A 20,056-nucleotide genomic window follows, 5' to 3' on the forward strand; every position below is an offset into this window, starting at 1 on the left:
TTCTTCTTCTTTTGCACTAAGTGAACATTTCCTACTGTAACATTTTAATATCTTTAATGATTTTTTTTTACTTTTGTTTTTTATTATTTCCTTAGTGACTGCTCTAGGGCTTGCTATAAATCTCTACTTAGCAGAAACAGCTTCAAATTTATATTAACTTAATTTCAATAAAATGTAGAAGTGCTATTCTTGTATAACTCTATTCTCCCATTTGGGAGGGTATTATTGTATATATTACATCTGTAAATGTTATAAACCCAACAATACATTATATTTTATATAATTTTTTGTTCTTCAAAGAACCTAAATGGAGAAAAAAGAGTAAGTAAGCATTTATAGCTTTTGTTATATCAATCTTGTTATTTCTGGTTGTCATCATTTGTTCCTGTGAATTCAAGTTACCATCTGGAGTCATTTCCTTAGCCCAATACAGCTTTGCTCCCACCCACCTCCTTGTGCTATTATTGACAAATACATTACATTTCTATATGCTATAGGCCCAACAACACATTATATACATATGGCTTTATACAATTATTTTTTAAATCAGTAGAAGAGAAATAAATGAGAATAAATAGGCATTTGTACATTATATTAAAATTATATCCTTTCCTATACCAGTTTGTTTTTTGTTTTTGTTTTTTGTTTGTTTATTTATTTATTTATTTTGCTTTATTTCGTTTGGATTCTGAGTACTGTCTAGAGTCACTTGCTTTCAGCCTGAAGAAATCCTTTCCTTATAAGAAAGTCAGATCCTCTAGCTATAAATACTCTTGAGTTTTACTTATCTGGGGGTATCTTTATTTTGCCTTTATTTTTGAAAGATAGGTTTGCTGGCTATAGGATCCTGGGTTGGGAAGGTTTTTCTTCAAGTGTTTAGAATATGTTATTCTACGGCTTTTTGGCCTCCATTGCTTCTGATGAGAACTCAAGTGTAAATCTTATTGGAGTTCTCTTTTAAGTAATGAGTCATTTTTCTCTTGCAGCTATCAAGACATTCTCCTTGTCTTTGCATTTCAGCATTTTATTATGGTGTGTCTATTTATAGATTGCTTTGTATTTATCTTTATTGGAGGTCACTGAGCTCCCTGGATGTACAGGATAATGTTTGTCAATAAATTTTGGAAATTTTTAGTGATTATTTCTTTGAATTTTTTCTGCTACTTTCTCTCTCTTTTCTTTCTTGGTCCTCCCATGAGGTATATGTCAGATACTAATAATGTCCCACATTTTTCTGAGGCACTGTTTATTCTTTTTCATTCTTTCCTCTCTGTATAATCTCTATTAATATAATAATAGATAACATAACAATATAATAATAAGTATAATCTCTATTAATCTAGAAATTTTTATTTTTTTATTTTTTTTAAAGATTTTATTTATTTATTTGACAGAGAGAGATCACAAGTAGGCAGAGAGGCAGGCAGAGACAGAGGGGGAAGCAGGCTCTCTGAAGCAGACGGGACTTGATCCCAGAATGCTGAGACCATGACCTGAGCTGAAGGCAGTGGCTTAACCCACTGAGCCATCCAGGTGCCCTAAATCTAGAAATTTTTAGGTTTGTTCTTCTCCCAGGTCAAATCTACAACTTAGCCCCTCTAGTAAATATTTTTATTTCAGTTATTATATTTTTTGACTGAATTTTCATTTGGTTCTTTTATATATGTGTAAAAGATAACTATTTTTCTATTTTTTTATTGATAATCCATATTTGATGCATTGTCATCATATCCTCCTTCTGCAATGTAGGTTATACTTTCTTCATTATTTGCATGTCTTGTCCTTTTTATTGTTGGAAACTAGACATTTTAGATGATATAGTAAAGCTGGGTATTTGGTCCTCCTCCTTCAGGTCCTGTTACTGACTTGTTTAGTGACTGGATTATTTCAGTAAAGTCTACTATCCCCATAGTGTGAAGGCCCTGTTGTTGCTCCTCAAGAGATACAGTCTTGGATAAGTCCTTGGGATGTCTTGAGATGACAGTGGTTTTGGCAAAGCTCTCTTTAACTATTTTTTTCCCCTGTTCAAGTTCTTAAACTCCATTAATTGCTGTCTGATTGCTCTATTGTTTCAACAATGCCCTGGGGATAAATTGCTTCACAAACCAACACAATGAAGTTCAGACTCTTTTGAAGGGACAGTTCCTAGGTCAGTGTTTGAGATTTGTTCTGACACCCAGGAGGGCTCTTCCCAACTGTTTCTTTCCCTATTTCTCTCCAGAAAACTAGCCAATTCACAATTTAGCCTACATTCTCCAAGGAATCTATCAATCTCCTTTCACCACAACTTCTACTCATCTCAAGAGTGCCCTTAAACTTGAACCTCTCCACACTCTGTTGCAAAACAAGGTCAATTTATTGGAGATAAAATTTGAAGATATCTCTTTCATGGCTTGCTTCTCCCGCTCAACATGTAGCCCCTAAGAAAATCCTCTGAGCCATGGCTGGGATGGAGAAGACAATGACATGCTTCTTTCTGAATAACATCACTTTAGGAAATTAGCTCCCAGTAGAGGTGTAGGGGGAAGCAGCCCCAGGTCTTTTTGGCTTACCTCTTTCATTGTGGAACTTCCCACTGCATGAACTAGGACAGGCAATCAGGGTCCCTGTGTTCTTGGTGGTGCCACACTCAAGGTAGAGCCTCCAGCACATGAGTGGCATTTGGACAGAAAGGGAATTCATTTAGCCACACTTGCCCGGAACTTAGCTTCACCAACAGGTAACTGGAGCAGGATGAAGAATGCTGATGTCCTGCCCTGCCCAGGAAGATTACCGTCCAACTGGGAGGTAGGAGGGAAAGTTGTTTTCCCCAGGGTGTAAACCTTTTATTGTGTTCTCAACTATAACAGTGTTCTGTGTTCCTGTGTTCTTAACTATAACAGTCTGGGATAGAGTTTCTGCCTTCCTGAACTGAGAGTCAAAAAAAAGTGTGGATCTTGGTTCAAAGACCACATACTCTCACCAATTTTAAAAGATTTTCTCAAATAAATATTTCTTCACTTATATGTCCAGTCATTTTCAGTGACTTTAACTTTGAAAAATTTCCTGTTTTACTGGGAAGATCTGAGAAGCTCTTCATACTGCCATATCAGAAATAGAACTTCCAACTCCCTTAATTTTATCTTTGCTATAATTTGAGTCCATTTTTTTAAATGAGAAGCATTATGGGGACTTTGACAGTCTTTTTCAGCATTTTTGCTTACTCTTTGGGAGTACAGAAGCAGACTCTATATTCCTAGGAGGTCATTTATACTTACAAATCAGCCTATTCTTTCCTGATCTCATCTCAGCCTTGCAACACTACGTTAAATACAGCAAAGAGCAACACACAAATAGTCTCACCCTTTCTAACAACTTCTCTTAAACTGGCTCACTGTATCTGCCTTCCAGCCACTACATAACACAGATCTCCAATATCTTTCTATTTCCCAATATTTGTTTCATTGCTTTCTTCAGACCAACCATTATAAACCAATGGCCCATATTTTAAGTTTTTGATATGGCAGTAATATACTTCAAAATACTGATTTCTGTTTTAATTAGGTAAGGTAGACCATTAAAACAAATAAACCCTATTGAACTGCATTTCTTGCTTATAGAATAGTCCTGGGCTGGAATGTACTTACTCAAACTAATATAGAAATAAAAAAAAAAATAGAGAAATGACTTTATGAGGAATCTGCAGAATATCTTTCAGGCAACACACAATCTAAAATATATTTCTGTCTTACTTAAAAGTAGGAAAGTCTATAAAACCTCTCCATTATAGACTCAGAGATTTTCATGGGCATTTACATGCACAAAGCATTATTAACCTGAGAGATTTTTCTAAAGGAAATTTGCAAGCATGTTGAGAAGAGCATTTATAGAACATTAAAAGACAATTTCATTTCCTGAGGTCCTTGTATTTTATACATTTTTTGGAGATAAGATTTGGGGAGACAGATATTTGTTCCCCAATTCTCATATTTTCACAGAGGGGTAGAATTCTCACTCCACTCTAGAAGGGAAAATGAATAAGGTAGGAGGCATTTTAAGCTTTTCTCTGCTACACACTCAGTCCCACGGTGTTGTGATCTAAATTGTGTACATATATACCTCATTCATAAGTTGAAATCCTAACCCCTCAGTGTCTCAGAATGTGACTATATTTAGAGATAGGGTTTTTACAAGGGTAATTAAGGTAAAATGAATTAATATGGGGTTGCTAGTCCAATATGACTTTGTTTTTATAAGAAGAAACTAGGACACAGACAATATGGAGCCTGAGAGACAACCGTATGAGGACATAGTGAGAAAGTGGCCATCTTCAAGCCAAGGAGAGAAACCAACCCCATCAACCTCTTGATCTCAGACTTCCATCCTCTAAAACCATGAAAAAATAAGTGTCTGTTGTTTAAGCCACCCCATCTGTGTTATTTTGTTATGGCAGCCTCAGTAAACTAAAAAACACAGTAGGAAGGATAATATATAATTGGTAAGTTTAAGAAAAGTAATGGGACACACTTGGTATCTTCCAACAGTAAACAGCAGCTCATGAGCAAGGCACTTATTAATTTATCCAACAAGGCACTTATTAATTTATCCAAATATAGTTATTAAAGTAAATACTGCAGACTGGGTACCGTGTTAGATGCTGCTAGTTAAGTAGTAAAATATTCAGATATGGTCCCTGCCTGCAAGAGACTTAGAAGTTAATGGAAAGGGGGGAAAAAATGAAGAAACTCTGTGTGTACAAGAGTCCCCAGAATATGGGGAAAAGCTGGGTAGCTCTAGGGAAATCTAAGGAGCTGATGTCCATATTAATCTACATTGGGTAGTGGGAGTTGAGGGGAAAATAGAGACTATGGGTCAAAGCAGTGAGCCAAAAGAATCTTTCTGATCTGCTGACCAGATTCTGATACAATTTTGTCAAAGGGCAACCTACCTTTAGATGATCATTTATTTAAACAGATGGACCAGGACTTGATATGAGCCACAGAGACAATTACTGGCTAAGGGTTCCTCCTGTTTTCTAGTGACTGACTTATGGCTATCACCAAAACCTTACTCGTTAACCAAAGTATACAAATACATAAAACAAACTCTAAATAATGCATGGTCAAACTTAGCACATTTCAATAATTCCATATATTTATTTCAGAGTCTGAATAATAATAATGAGGAAAGCACAGAGTTTGGAACTGGAGTCAGTGTCAAATGAAACATGCGTGAGTTCTAAGGAAGTGCCAACTACTGCTAGGTACTGAGGAGAAAGTGGTGAGGGAAAATAAAGTTGTGGTCCCTGTCACTAATGAACCTGAGAAGTTATTTAATCTCTCTGAATCAGTTTTCTTATATGATGAATCAAGGTCATGATAGCTATTTTGGAAAGTCCTTGTAAAGTAAAGAATAAATGAAAAAATAAAGCCATTTAAAAGTACTTAGCACAGATGGGGTGCCTGGGTGGCTCAGTGGGTTAAAACCTCTACCTTCGGCTCAGGTCATGATCTCAGGTTCCTGGGATTGAGCCCCACATTGGGCTCTCTGCTCAGCAGGGAGCCTGCTTCCCCCTCTCTCTCTCTCTGTCTCTCTCTGCCTGCCTCTCTGCCTACTTGTGATCTCTCTCTGTCAAATAAATAAATAAAGTCTTTAAAAAAAAAAAAAAGTACTTAGTACAGAGCCTGCAAATAGCTATGTTTTGAATGTTATTTCTTTCTCAATTCTCTCCACCTTTGCTCGCTGCAAAAAGTACCAACTTAAGGCGTCTCTTTGGGTATTCTTCAACGAGTTACGTGATCTTCACAGTCAAAATCTAAGGCTTAGAGAAAGATGATGAGAAGAGGCTGGATTTTGTTTGAGTAAACCAGCCCTTGCACTATCATGAATAAAACTTTTATAGTCTTAAGTGCATTCTTCTAAAAGGTATGTGTGTGTGTGTGTGTGTGTGTGTGTGTGTGTATTATTTCTTCTCTATTTTGCCAGTTGTCTCATCCTTATCTTTATAATATTAAATTCAGAGCAAAGAGCAAAATCACTTGTTGAAATAGAAAGAGAATGTCACAAAGAATAATCTGCAAGCCCTAAAATCGAAATACTCCATCCTCTTAAAGCATTAAGAATATTCTTATATTTTTACATGCAGAATACAAACATATACATATACAAACATATACATATATATATATACACATATTATATAATTATATAATTATCTTCCCTTTCTCCAGAAAAAAAATAAAAACAATACAAGACAGAATATGAGTCAATCTCTATAATCTTCAAAACAATGCTGAAAATAGGAAAGAACATACAGTTCAAAAAACATACCAATATGGCTACATCACCTCTATCGTATTATGCCAGATTCTCCATGCACCCAAGCAACTACCAGTTTGCTTAAGCACTCTAGGAAGAACTATTCCTTCCTTTTCATAATTCTTCATAACTCTCAGAACCTCAAATATGCACAGAAGCTAGTTTACTTCGTCATAATCTCAAAAGTTTTAACTTGGTGCGCTATACCCCCAAATTACTCTCAAATCCTATACTTTTATCTAGAACTATGAAGTCAATAAGTTGTAGACTCAAAAGGCAATGTATCCCTTTCCTTTTCTCTGTCATCCTTTCCCTCCAGTTAATCTACATCCCGTGAATCAGAAGAATTTTGATTTGGGATAAAATGCTAACTTCTCCAATGGACTTCCTGCTTTTAGCCTAATCCCAAATCCCTGGCCAACATCTTTGCTAAATTTGTGCTTGAAACAAAATTGGGCTGTATTTAGATTTAATATATTATCCATCATAATGGTCAGTTATTTTACTTTATGCAAGGTATCATGTTAAGCTTTTTAGGGATTGCCAAGATATAAAGCAGGGTAATTGGTACACTCAGATATAAAACCATATAATAGCAACTGAGGTGCCTGGGTCGTGCCATTGGTTGGGGTTCTGACTCGGTTTCAGCTCCAGTAGTGATCTCACAGTCCTGAGATTTAGTCCCCTGTCCCACTCCACGCTCAGCACACAGTAAGCTTGGCACTCTCTCCCTCTTCTTCTGCCCTTCTCCCCTGCACGTGCTCTCTCTCACTCAAATAAATAAATCTTTTTAAAAAATGTGATACCAATTAATAGCCTCTATGCTTGGGGCGCCTGGGTGGCTCAGTGGGTTGAACCTCTGCCTTCGGCTCAGGTCATGATCTCAGGGTCCTGGGATCGAGCCCCACATTGGGCTCTCTGCTGAACAGGGAACCTGCTTTCCCCTCTCTCTCTCTGCCTGCCTCTCCACCTACTTGTGATCTCTGTCTGTCAAATAAATACATAAAATCTTAAAAAAAAAATAGCCTCTATCCTTTCACATCTGTACATAAATCTATACTCCTTTCATTAAACTATAGTGGTCCATGTCCAAATAAATAACACTAAGAAAACCTTTGTTTTTAACTCATATGACTGTATATAAAATATCCATAGCTGTAGTGTATAAGGAAACCACCCTCTGTTTAGAGATCCCTACAAAATCTGCATGCAGTGAGTTCATTTAAGACAGAACATTCCCACAATTTGAACACAGTGTTAGCAATATAATAAGCAGAGAACAATCTTCTGGGTAATACCAAAGTTTACTTAAACAGATTGATAACATGCTCACCAAAAAATAACAGGCACAGTTTTCACGGTTTGTTCCCTTCTGTATGACTTACCCACCAAGCAATAAGTACAATTACTGAATTTCATTGTAAATGCCCAGACCCCCTGATGCATTCTGATAGGAAATCATCCAATAATAGCAATGACATTTCTCTCCATATCTCATAGTTTTCGTAGCTGTCAGAAAATATATACACTTCATTAAAATCAAGAAATGAAGAGGGTACATGTAGAGAAAACAAGGTTTAAAAAAACAAGACAAAACAAAGAAACACATGGTTATTTTCTCTAGCCTTAATATTTTCCTCTTCCTTCAAGATCTCATTACAAATCCTTCCCTTGATGCTCATTGATAAGCTTGGCCAATCAAAATGTCTCAACAAAAAGTTACCGGTCCCACAAAATCCAACATGATTTCCATAGCCACAATGACCTTTCACTTTTCCTTTTTGGTTACAAAGCTGCCTTAGTGGTCATTCAAATCCTGAAAGTGTTAAGTGGGAGTAGTCATAAATCAGCATTTTAAAGTCTGCTGCCAGCGTGAATTCTTTATATTTAAAAGAGGAGGGGGGAGATTTAAGGTCACACTCAACAGGACTTCACAGTTGTTAAAAGTCAGCTTTCTGACTTTTACCAGTGATCTGGTAACTCTGAAACATGAAGATCTTTCTTAAAAATCCAGCTCTCCACATGTAAAGCATATATAGCTATAAACAAACACCCATGAAGTACTGGAAATAACAAAGTGAAATACACACTGGGTGAAATATCCCCCAGTAAAACAACATTTAAATTTAAAGGACACTTAAGTACAGGACTTTATTTGAAAATACTTATGTGGTTTTTTCCTATGTATAAAATGAGATATCAATGCCTTGGATTCTCTATTATTAAAATTAGAAGCAATAACAAAGAGCAGAGGGATATATCCAGTTCTCTTGTGACTTGAACAATCAGGTGAAACTGATTCATGCATTTCCTTGATGAATGCAAACCGTACAAGGACATTTGTTCCGTAAAGAGCCAATGTTTGTAGCACAAATCTTGAAATACATTAATCTGAGCTAAAATATTCCTGGATCGTCATGCAAATAAGTTTGGAAATAATTTTTTTAAAGTAAATTTGGCCAAATGAAGAGTTTAGTAATTGGGTACTTCCAAAACAACCAGTTGTTTAAATGAAGTCTGTTTTTTTGGAGGACACACTTTATAGAATGTCTTAGCCAGTAGAAATAAAGAGCCAGATTATAGTGTCTATCACATATCCAGACACACACACAGTTAGTTGAATATGGCAAAAATTCTCTAAAATAGGGCTGGTCAGGCTTCTAGTAGAAAAGGCAGCAGTCTACATGACATGCGTTGAGAAAGTACTAAAGACTATCTCTGCCAAAAATATCTGTTCCATTCCCCATGTTCTTATTACCATTTCTTGTGTAGCATTTAGAATTCTAATCAGTAGTCATTATTTTTGCGCATCATTAAAAATCTTTACCAGAAAGCAAGGATATTATCTAAGAAGCCATTAATAAGTCATTAACACCTTACCTTGAATTAAATCAATCAGACCGTACAGATAGTTTACTTAAAGACCCTCAGGGAGTATATATAATACTAAACAGGTAATCTTGATGAGAGCAGGGATTTAGAAAACACAAATGTTAGGTCATTTTAAAAGAAGAGCCCCGAAAACACTGGGTCATTTGTCAGGAGAGGCAGAATTACAGAGGGTCATAAATGCATAGGCTAGAGAAGATGTGTGGGGAGAAAACCTAAAGCATCATTTCCCTCCAAACAAACTAATTAAAACCTTAGTGTGACTGACAGCTGTTAGAGCATGGGATTTAGGTGCCCAGCCTATCTAATGCAGACTTCAGGGACACCTCTCAATGCTGCATTCCTGTAACAGTTTTGAGTACGGTATACATTGCCCAGCACTAGCAGGTACCTCACCTTAGTCTGAACCCCAGGGCAGGGACTTGGCAAACATAGGTTAACAGTTGACAATGAGACACAAGTGATGTGGAAGACTTGGGTACAACGCCATCAGTCACATTCTTCATAGGAATCATAGAAATTCAATGACTGAATTATTAAAGTTGCATCCAGATAGTTCTGAGGCAAGTCATTCATGCCGGTTACTGGGAGGGGTGAAGCGAGGGAGGACATACAACATAGTAGATGATTGATTGAAGTGACTAATTTGGACAGACGACCCAACAGCCCCAGCAGGTAACCTTGTGCCAACACGCAGCCACATCCCAAAGGCCTTTAGACTGTTGGCCCATAATCACATACAACATTCTCATATTCAATAAAGGAGACTTCAAAATAACAGTATTTCACTGAAAATTACACTAGTGGAAATTCTCTGAAGTAAATTAACGATAAAAGAATAAAGCTGTTAAACGAATATATTTTTCATGCTTCGGGGCTATGTGTTTAACAGTTTTCTAACTGTTCATTCATTTATTTAAAAAAAAAATACTTCAGTTATTATCTCCTAGAGTTGAAATTAGATATTCAATTGACTGTAGGGAATGAAAGTCGCTCACTTTTACATACGACAACTATTTTAAAATATTTCTAGAAAACGCTTCATAAGACCACCATCAGCTGAAATTCTTGGCAAACATTCTTGTGTGTATATATAGCTGTTTTATAAATGCCATGCCGTAAGAGCTAACTCCTTCAGAAACCTGTTTATCTTAATTAGGAAAGTCAACAGACTTCTAATGGGAAGAAATGGGTATTTTTCTCTGTGGTATCGAAGGCATCAAAGGCCCCTTTCTTCTGCCAAACCAGTCTTCCTTCCTGCCTGCCTTTCAAACCCAGGTGATTGCAGACAGCTGAGCAGGCATTTTCCCCAAAGTCTCTGTTGACCTGGATCCAGTCCTTGCTCCTTGCTCTGTTACCCTGTCTCTTACTCTGTCACTCTTTGGGTGTGGATTTTTTGTGGGTTGTTTTTTGTTTTGTTTGTATTTTTGTTGCAGGAAACCTCTGGATATTCATGGTACTGAGGCAAATAATATGGAATTAAAAACTAAATTCTTGAGGCCTTATCCTAGCAACAAGACCATCACCATCTGTTCAGAAGACAAGCCAGCCATTATCCATGGCATTCTTTATACAAACTCCATCACCTGTGAGTCCAAACAAACAAAAACAAAACAAAAAAACAACACACTATCCCTTCCTGGGTTCTCTCTTTGTCACAAGAGATAGTGGTTTATTTCCCTCTGATGCAGTAAAACCTGAAGAAAACAAATGTGACCCGGAGCTCTTATAGCACATTTAAAGATTTATATCTGAAGGCCCTAAATGACCATTTCAAAATATCTGGTAATTATCATCTGTATGTAAGAAAACCTGACAAAAATATATTGTCAATGTATTTCAATAGCCATTTTATTATTTAAATTAAAAAATAATAAATGGAATGTGTATATATGTATTTTTGGTGGTAAAATGTTCTATTCTTTCATTTACTTTTAGCTTCAAATTTTAATTCATTTCACCTTTCAAAAACCATGTCAAAATTTATATTTTGAAAGTGGAATTAAAATGTTATTTCAATGACTTCAAGGTAAGAGTCAATCTACTTAGACATCTACTTTAATCTAGGATAAAAATTTTTCTTTGGGAAAATGCTTAAAAGAGTAAAGACAGTAACTTCATTATATTTTATGCAATAAAATTTATATTATTAGGAATAAACAAGGTCTGTTTCCTCTCCCAAAATAGCTTGGTGCAAAGGAAGAGAATATCTGTAGATAGAGTATTTGAGAACCCTCGCCAGAGTCTGAAGTCCAAATAAGGGAAAATATGAGACAATTCTGGATTATTTTCCTCCTAGAAGGAAATACACATGAAGATGGAATTCATCAAATTAGAAACAATAGATTTTTTGACTGTCTAGCATGTGCCAATCATTGTGTAATATGCTCTTGAGTATTTTTTTTAGTTTGTCATGGTTTTTATGAAAACTGTATCAGCAAATAAAAAGTTTCCTTCAAATCTTAGAAGATTATAGTGCTATAATTAAAAGTAACATGTGGTTGATGGATTATTTGAAAATCCCTTTTTCCTATGTGATCTCTTTTGATCCTGATAAAGAGCCTGTGAGACATACTGAGCAGTGATCCCCATTATCTATATAGAGATGAGGAAACCTGAGTTCAGAGAGGTGTGCTGCTTGCTCATGGCTCCCGAGGAAAAGAATCTAAAACCTCCTTGGTCCAAATTTAAGAGTCAAGTCTCTCTTTTTAAAAAGGCACTACTGGGGCACCTGGGTGGCTCAGTCGGTTAAGTATCTGCCTTGGGCTCAGTTCATGATCTCAGGGTCCTGGGATCAAGTCCGGCATGGGGCTCCTTGCTCAGCAGGGAGCCTGTTTTTCCTTCTGCCTGCTGCTCCCTCTGCTTGTACTGCTCATTCTCTCTCTCTCTAACAGATAAATAAATAAAATCTTTAAAAAACAGAAAAGGTACCATTGGCATATGTACCATCAAAAAGGAAATGGAAACGAAGGCAAAGACTCAAGCTAAAGCAGCAATAGCTCTTCATTCTCTTAGACAAATTACTAACATACCTGTTGGCAGATGTTCAAAAAGATCATTTGTGTCTTACTTAGGCTTCATATTGTGAGTCAATGTTCCCAAAGTTATTTGTAAAATATGAACTGAAGTTATCCACGGGGCTGTTCATCATCTTCCTTTTTAAATTGCACCTCATAGTCCTATCATCTGCATATTGGGCGCTAAAAATGTCCTGCATGTTTCTCACCTGGCTTCTGCTAAAATGTTCCTAGTCACAGCCATAGTGGAAAATCTTTGCCAATGAGGTGGGAATTCTGAGAAGCAGCTGAATCATTGTCTTTGTCCCATCTGTGAAGATGTTTGATCTGAAGGGAATAAAATCCAGTGCTTGGTTAGTTTCAATGGATGGAAGAAATATATCTGTCTGGCTCCACCACATCAGGGTAGGACAAAGGTTCACAGGAAAAGGGTTACCAGATAGTATGTATAGGGAGACCATGGAAGGATACTTTGATCTCATAAATAAGTATACAGATGGTAAAAGGAAATCTCTTATGCGTCAGAATAATTGCCTCTAGTCAACTGGGGTCATTTGATTGTATGAAAATACTATAAAATGAAATACTTACCAAGACACAGTTCGAAGATTTGTGCTGGATCTTAGATATGCCAAGTAGAATGAGAACTGAGCGGTACATCTTTAGCAATGAGGTCAACTCAGTTTCAAGCCTAAAAGAAGATGATTTTTCAGAAGATTATTTTTTCCCAGCAAGATGTAACTAGTATAAATATAAAAACAATTTTGTAGACATCATTATTCCCAGCCCTTATGTTTCGATTCACTTAAAACAGGTGTTAGTGATGCTAACAGCAATGTTTTGATCCCCATGTGGCCTGGTGACCTCCCTTTCTCTGTTCTTGAATATAGAACAGTCTTTCCTTCACAGTCATGTCTAAGCATGTGCTTCTGGTCACAAAGGAGAAGAAAGGGAAAAGTAAGGGGCCAGGCTAGCAAACCAAGGACATTGTATGTATACTCCTCAATTATAAAAGTGAACATACGGTATACATAGCTTGTAAGTAAAAAGGTTCCTTTTAGCTGCAGTGACTGACCATTTCAGTCTGCACAGGACTTGAGAGGGCTTTTGAGATGAGGGAACTTGAGTTCTAAAATTGGGAAAACCCCAGGCAAACTGGAGCGAGTTGGTTACCTGGATCAGCTGTGAGATAAGTTGGTTTGGAATTTAATTCAGCACCACGACTCACAGTTATGAAAATGTCTTTATAAAACACCTTGGGAAAACAATACTGAAAAGGATCTTGGTTTCTATTTTGAGAATCAAGAGCTCCAGAGCGCACCTGAGTAGCAGAAATCTAGGGTTTCAGACCTTAATTTATGCAAGCAGCTCTGCGATTTTTGCCAATACAGAGACCATTGCTTTCCTTCCTTCCTGTTCTCCTCTTGCACTACAGTCAGAAGTGATTTTTGCCTTCCTTGTGCCCTGCCTATTGATGAGTTATCCATTCACTCCATTATGCATCTACTCTCCTTTACTAAGCATGAGTACCTGGTAATCTGTTAGTGATGTGAAACAACAGGAAAAAAAAACCTCCATCCCTCCATATTTTTTTAAGATTTTATTTATTTATTTGATAGACAGAGAGATCACAAGTAGGCAGAGAGGCAGTCAGAGAGAAAAGGGGAAGCAGGCTCCCTGCTGAGCAGAGAGCCCGATGTGGGGCTCAATCCCAGGACCCTGAGATCATGACATAAGCCAAAGGCAGAGGCTTAACCCTCTGAGCCACCCAGGTGCCCCCCCATCTTTTTAAATTTGTGTAGTGATGCTCCCCTGTTTGGGGAAAGAAATAAGAGTCAATGGATCACTTTGGAGGCTGTCAGAGCACCAAATCATTACTCCAAAAACTGATTTTTTTAAAGGAATGAAAAAGAAAAGTATCAAGAATTTATCCTTCTGTTAATCTTGAAGTAATGAAATAGTTAATGAAAGAAAGTTTTTCTTTTAGAAAATTTCCAACAAGTAAACACAGAAAGAATGATGGAATTAGAAAAATCAGTTTACAACACTGAAAGAAATGATGAATGCAGACAGTGATCACCAATGAATGTAAAATTGTTATCAAAAAGTAGTTGGGGAACTTTAAAAAGCTGACATGTCTATTCAAGCTTAGAATCATTAAAAGGGAGCAACCAGCCATTACATGCTTCACACAAAAGGCATACACAGAACCATATATGAAATGTTCTAGCCTAGAAAAGCAACACAAAAATCTGAAACTAACTGTAGCAGATACCTCTGGTGCACACACCTCATCCCTCTAGCCTCCTCTGATCTTTGAGGCGCTCTGGGGATTGACTCCAAATCATTGTACACAAGCATCAGGTTCTGCAAATACCTTCAGCCAAAGGGCAAGGGGAGCCAGTGTTAAGTTTGAGAGGTATTTTCTAAGCTTCCCACTGAATGGAACCCCATTCTCTATAACAGGTACCTTGAAAACATAACCTTTTTCTTCTTTCCCAACTCACTCTCTCTACTCCCTAAGTCCTAGCTTTGGGAGTCACTTCCCAAAGAAACTACTAGCATAGGCACTGGGGGTTTTGCTGCAAGCCCTTCTCTCAGAAAAGCTTTAGCTAAATCATTCATGAAACCTAGATCTTATTACCTATTTACAGGACATATAGTAGATAGAGGAATAATCTTACTGTTGACTGAAGAAATATCCAAACTTCCTAAAACAAATCACCAATATTTCCAACAAATTGACAGTAGGAAAAGAAACAGAGGGAGAAAATGAGTGAGGAGAGAAGAGAGAAAAGGAAGAAGAAGGCTTTTATACAGTAAGAGAGACTAAAACCTAACAACCAAGTGCAGTATGTGAACCTGACTGAAATCCAAATTGAGTAAACCACACGAAAAAGTTCACCTTGAAAATAAGTGGAAATATTTGAATATAAACTGAATATTAGTTGTTATTAAGAAATATTTGTTAGTTTCATTGGGTTGATTAGAAAAATAATAGTGGTTACACTGGAACAACAACAACAAAAACACCTTATCAGACGAAATACATACTAGCGTATCCATAAGTGAAATAATGGTATGTTGCTTGAAATTGCTTAAAAATACTTCAGTGAAACAAAACAAATAAAAAAGTGAGGAATAGATGAAATCAAATTGTTAAAATGTTGATAATTGTTGGAAGGTGGTAATAGAAATAGGGGAATCATTACCACCACTGTTGCCTTTGTTTGTTTAAATTTGTATATAATGAAAAGTTAGGAAAGAAATATTTAATGGCTTGAAAATACTGAATTCAAATGCATTAAATAGCATCAACTCTAATTTACTCCTAATTGAGTCGACTCAATCAACTAATCTAATCTGTCTATTTCAGTTTGATTATAATTGTGAGGGGTTGGAGGGAAGGACCACAATGGTGTTACCACTAAGAGCTAGTCTGAATCCAAATGGTAGTTTGGCACTTTCTTTGTTACCAGGAGCAAATTCCAGTGTCAGTTATTTTGTCACTGGTCAGCTTTCTGGAGTCTTCCCATTATAGGCTGAACATCTGTGTTTCCCCAAAATTCATATGTTGAAACCCTATCCCCTGATGTGATGGTGATGGGGACCTTTGGGTGTTAGATTTAAGGTGAGGTCAAGAGAACTGCCATGATGGGGTTAGTGTACTGATAGGAAGAGAAGAGGAGACCAGAGCACTCTCTGCCAGGGAGAGACATGAGGCATGCTGCAAACCTGGAGGAGCCCACCTCCACCAGCAAACAGAATCCTCCAGTACCTTGATTTCAGGCTTCTCAGCCTCCAGGATTGTGGGGAATAAACGTCAGTTATTTATACCACCTAGCCACCAGTCCATGGCATTTTGTTTTATCAGCCCATGCAAACTAAGATACTCCCCTTCCTTGTGTGTACTCAGGAAACAAAAACTTACTGTCATATTAGTCTAAGCTAGATAGAATTAGGAAGTTATAAAGAGAAAATTAATAACGCTTTATAGTTATATTTATACTGTGACAGTGTTTTTAAATGCATTATTACTGTTGCATCTTAAGGAATCCCCAAAAGTAAAAGTTATCTAATATTCACCAAAATCAAATGATAGTGAATATAAATCACCTGACATTAGTTGCTTTATATTATTCTTTCCTAATATGAATGCATAGTTGACCATACTTAGAAATTTCACAGCAGATGGGGAGCTTGTTGAAGAAAGGGACTTTCTTGTCATTATTTAATGTATTCATTTTTGAGTTCCTAGCACCTTAAAGAGCATTTGACACATTATAGTCACTTGACACATATTAATGCTTAAATTCTTTGGAATTCTTTCCTAAAGTGGTAATTGGGTCATCTGCATACCTCTCTCATCACCACTGACATTACTAGTTTAAACTAGTATTATTGCCTTTTCTGGAGTTCCTAACTGGTCTCCTCAGATCTGCTGTTGAGCAACACCAATTACAGAGCAAAGTACTTTATCAATGCGAGATATGACCACATGACAACACCTAACCACATACATACATACACACACACACACACACACACACACACCTTCAGCTCAATTGCATTTTATGGCTTTCAGGCTATTATTAATCTCTAAATATATCATTACATATTTATTGTGTGATTGTTTGATTAATATGTGTATTTCCTAACAAACCTTAAAACCTATGCTTAGAGCAGTAACTTTGTTTCGGTCCATATCTCTCTCTACATAGTGCCTACAATATATTATGTGGACATAATATTTGCCAAAGAAATTCATCCACTAGCCAAATTTAAACTTGCTTTCAGTTATTTTTTGAATTAGAGTTATTTTCTTGAGTTTTTTTTTTTTCATTACCCAAACTAAAAAAGTAAAATAAAACAGTGGAGGACTATTATTATCAAATTAATGGAATTGTCTCTTATTAACCAATCACTACAACACCTGTAAGATTGCAACTTACTATTAATAGAAAAGCAGCAACTACATCTCCTCAAGATAAAGTAATCTTATCAATACAAGGGAGACCCCGCAAGATATCCATTATTCTGCTTTCGTCTATAATAAATAGGTAAAAATTGAAAACATATTTGGCAGCTTTTTAGGAATACAAACAATTCTATATGGTCAATAGTCAGTATGTGGAAGCAATAAAGTTTTCCATTCTGTTAAACATTTAAGTCATTGGACTTTTAGCTCTTTTGCAAAACATACCATGCAGAAAAAAAAGGATGCATATAGCAACTCAAACTTAATATAGGTAAGAATATCAGCTTGTTATTTGAAAACATAAGAACAATGAAGAGTATTCATAACCTACTTCCTTTTATTGTTGAACCCCAGGGTATTGCAAAGGGCATGGTTTCCCACATCATTCCAAGCTAGTCCTAGGAGGAATGTATCTTTTCTTCCTTCCTTTGATACCGTGTCTCACATTATCATCATCCATGTGCTTCTGTGTTTCACTGAATTACAAATACGTGAGGTCAAGATCTGACTCTGGAACACAGTCTGTCCTGTAGTTCAATAATCCTTTGTTGAATTTTGTGATCTGATTTACACAAGTTCAATTTACACCGAAGACTTGTGGGATTACATACCACTGTGTCAAGTAGATGATGGCATCAGGGCCCATGAGCCAAAGATGCCAGAAAAAAAGTAGTTACAAAAGGGCTGGCTCACTTAGGCTAAATGGTAAAGGGATCCTAATTTGTCTTTAGAGTTCCTCTCCCATGTAATCAGCTCTGAACCCCTTTAGTTCATCATCTAATCCTTCTTCCATGGGAGTAAGATTTGATAAATTTCACCTGTAGGTACTGATGTGTTAAGGAATGTTAAGCATCTGATTTTTTTTTATCATTTTAAAGTCAAACTTGACTTAAAGGAAATGCCATTAAATTATAACACTTTGATCTATTATGTTGGAATAAATTCCTTGAGACATTTTTATTGAATAAATTTTTTGAAAAGTTTTCACTATCTATGGAAAGATGCCTACTTAAAGTTCATAGAATGCTATAACTAGAAAGACCTTCAGATAAATTCTGGTTTAACACTCTTAGACTAGGGAAGGTTACATGATTTTATTAACTAGCTAATAACAGATCATTTATTGAGTACCTGTTATACTGGGCACTGGGCCAGGCATTTGGAACACAAAGACAAATCTGACCAAGAACCTGCTCACAATGAGTTCCCAGTGCAACAAGGCACATAACCTCTGAGCTGAAAAGAATTATGGCCCATGTCTTCCATGTGATTTGTAGAATCTCAGCACTTAGAGAAAATGTGACTTTTCAAAGATCATCCTGAAGAGCATATTAGTATTCATGGATCCTCATGACTGGCCATAGGTACCATTGTTGTGAAACACATTCCATCTGAAAAGAAATAACCTAGAGGATAAACGTTTTAAATCTAAATAGTACACTTTCTTTTTGCAATTTTAATTTTTGGAGCTTAATACATAGTCTACTGTGACCAGAACAACCACATCCACCAAAAATCATCTTAAAGTAGCTACAGAGTCCCAAAAGGATAATGAGTTCTTACAGAGTTTCCCTAGTTATGGAGAAGAAATCGTTAGTAACTTAAGACAGAAATAAAGAAATCATCTAATTAATGTATTCAGAGATGAATCTTAATATCCAATTATTCTCTTGATTTGACACAACCTAGTAACAACATAACATAGTCAGCAACATTGTATTAATGTTGGAAGAATTAAAGGGAAGGTAGCCAAGTTGGGGGGGGGGGGATTTTTTTTTAACCCTTCCTTTTTTTTCTTTTTCTAGCATATGACCAAGTCTTTTGTTTATCTTATTAAAAAAATAAAAACAAGAAACCACAGAATTAACTTAAAAACCATATTGCACAGAAAAGTCAGAATTTTATATAATTAAAGCTTATGAAACATCACTTAAACAAAGGTTTGTCTTTTTAATTCATTAAATATTAACAAATGATCTTCCTATCATTCCATAGAGTCTCCTAGTTCAGCTTCATTGATTGATTTAACCATTGTCTATTTAAACATGTATAATTTCCATAATTTGTAATTGATATAATATTAAATGATACTAAGAGTAGAAAGTTAAATTACCAGTACTGTGTCCATGTTTACACTTCCATGTTTTAAAGGAATGCAAATCAAACAAGATGGTTTACAGTATTTGAGTATTTTTTATTAGATACTACATAGTAGGAATTTTGTTGTTGTTGTTGTTGTTATACTGAAAGAATACAGAGGTATTACAGTGTGATCTACAACCACCTCTAACCCCCACTCTCCCATTTCTCTACCAGAAAGAAAAAGAAAAAAAAAAACCAAAAACCTCTATCTACTTGTTTTTAGTTCTTCCAAAACTAAAATGCCCTATGTTTTAAATATTAATAATTTATAAAATGCAATAGCCATAATCAATAACTAGCATGTTTTAAGGTCATTCAACCACATCTCACTTCCCCTCATTAAAATGCTGTAAACCAAATAAATGTGTTACACAAATAAATTTCAAAGAGAAATTTAGAACTGTTTTAAATTTTTTTTAAGGCAAACGTATTCTCCTATTATTCTTATACTCAGCAAAGAGTCCTTGTTCTAGGAGATATTCTCACATTGCTTTGTTAAATAATCCCTCTTTATGTTCTCTTTGAACACTTCCAAATGACTTTTTCCTTTTCCATCATTAAAGTTTTGAGCAAGTGTCTCTCTGCATTGTTCTATCAGGCAGGTCAAGGCTGTTGTTTTTTGGAGTATGACATTCCATTCTGACTATCCAGAGTCACAGAAGTGTTTGAAATGGCAGATACGTAAGTAAATGCCTGAGTAGTCTATCCTCTAAGAAATAGTTACCCTGAGTGT

Source organism: Lontra canadensis, unplaced genomic scaffold (assembly GCF_010015895.1).
Source record: "Lontra canadensis isolate GAN:19392208 unplaced genomic scaffold, GSC_riverotter_1.0 scaffold11, whole genome shotgun sequence".
Lineage (NCBI taxonomy): Eukaryota > Metazoa > Chordata > Mammalia > Carnivora > Mustelidae > Lontra > Lontra canadensis.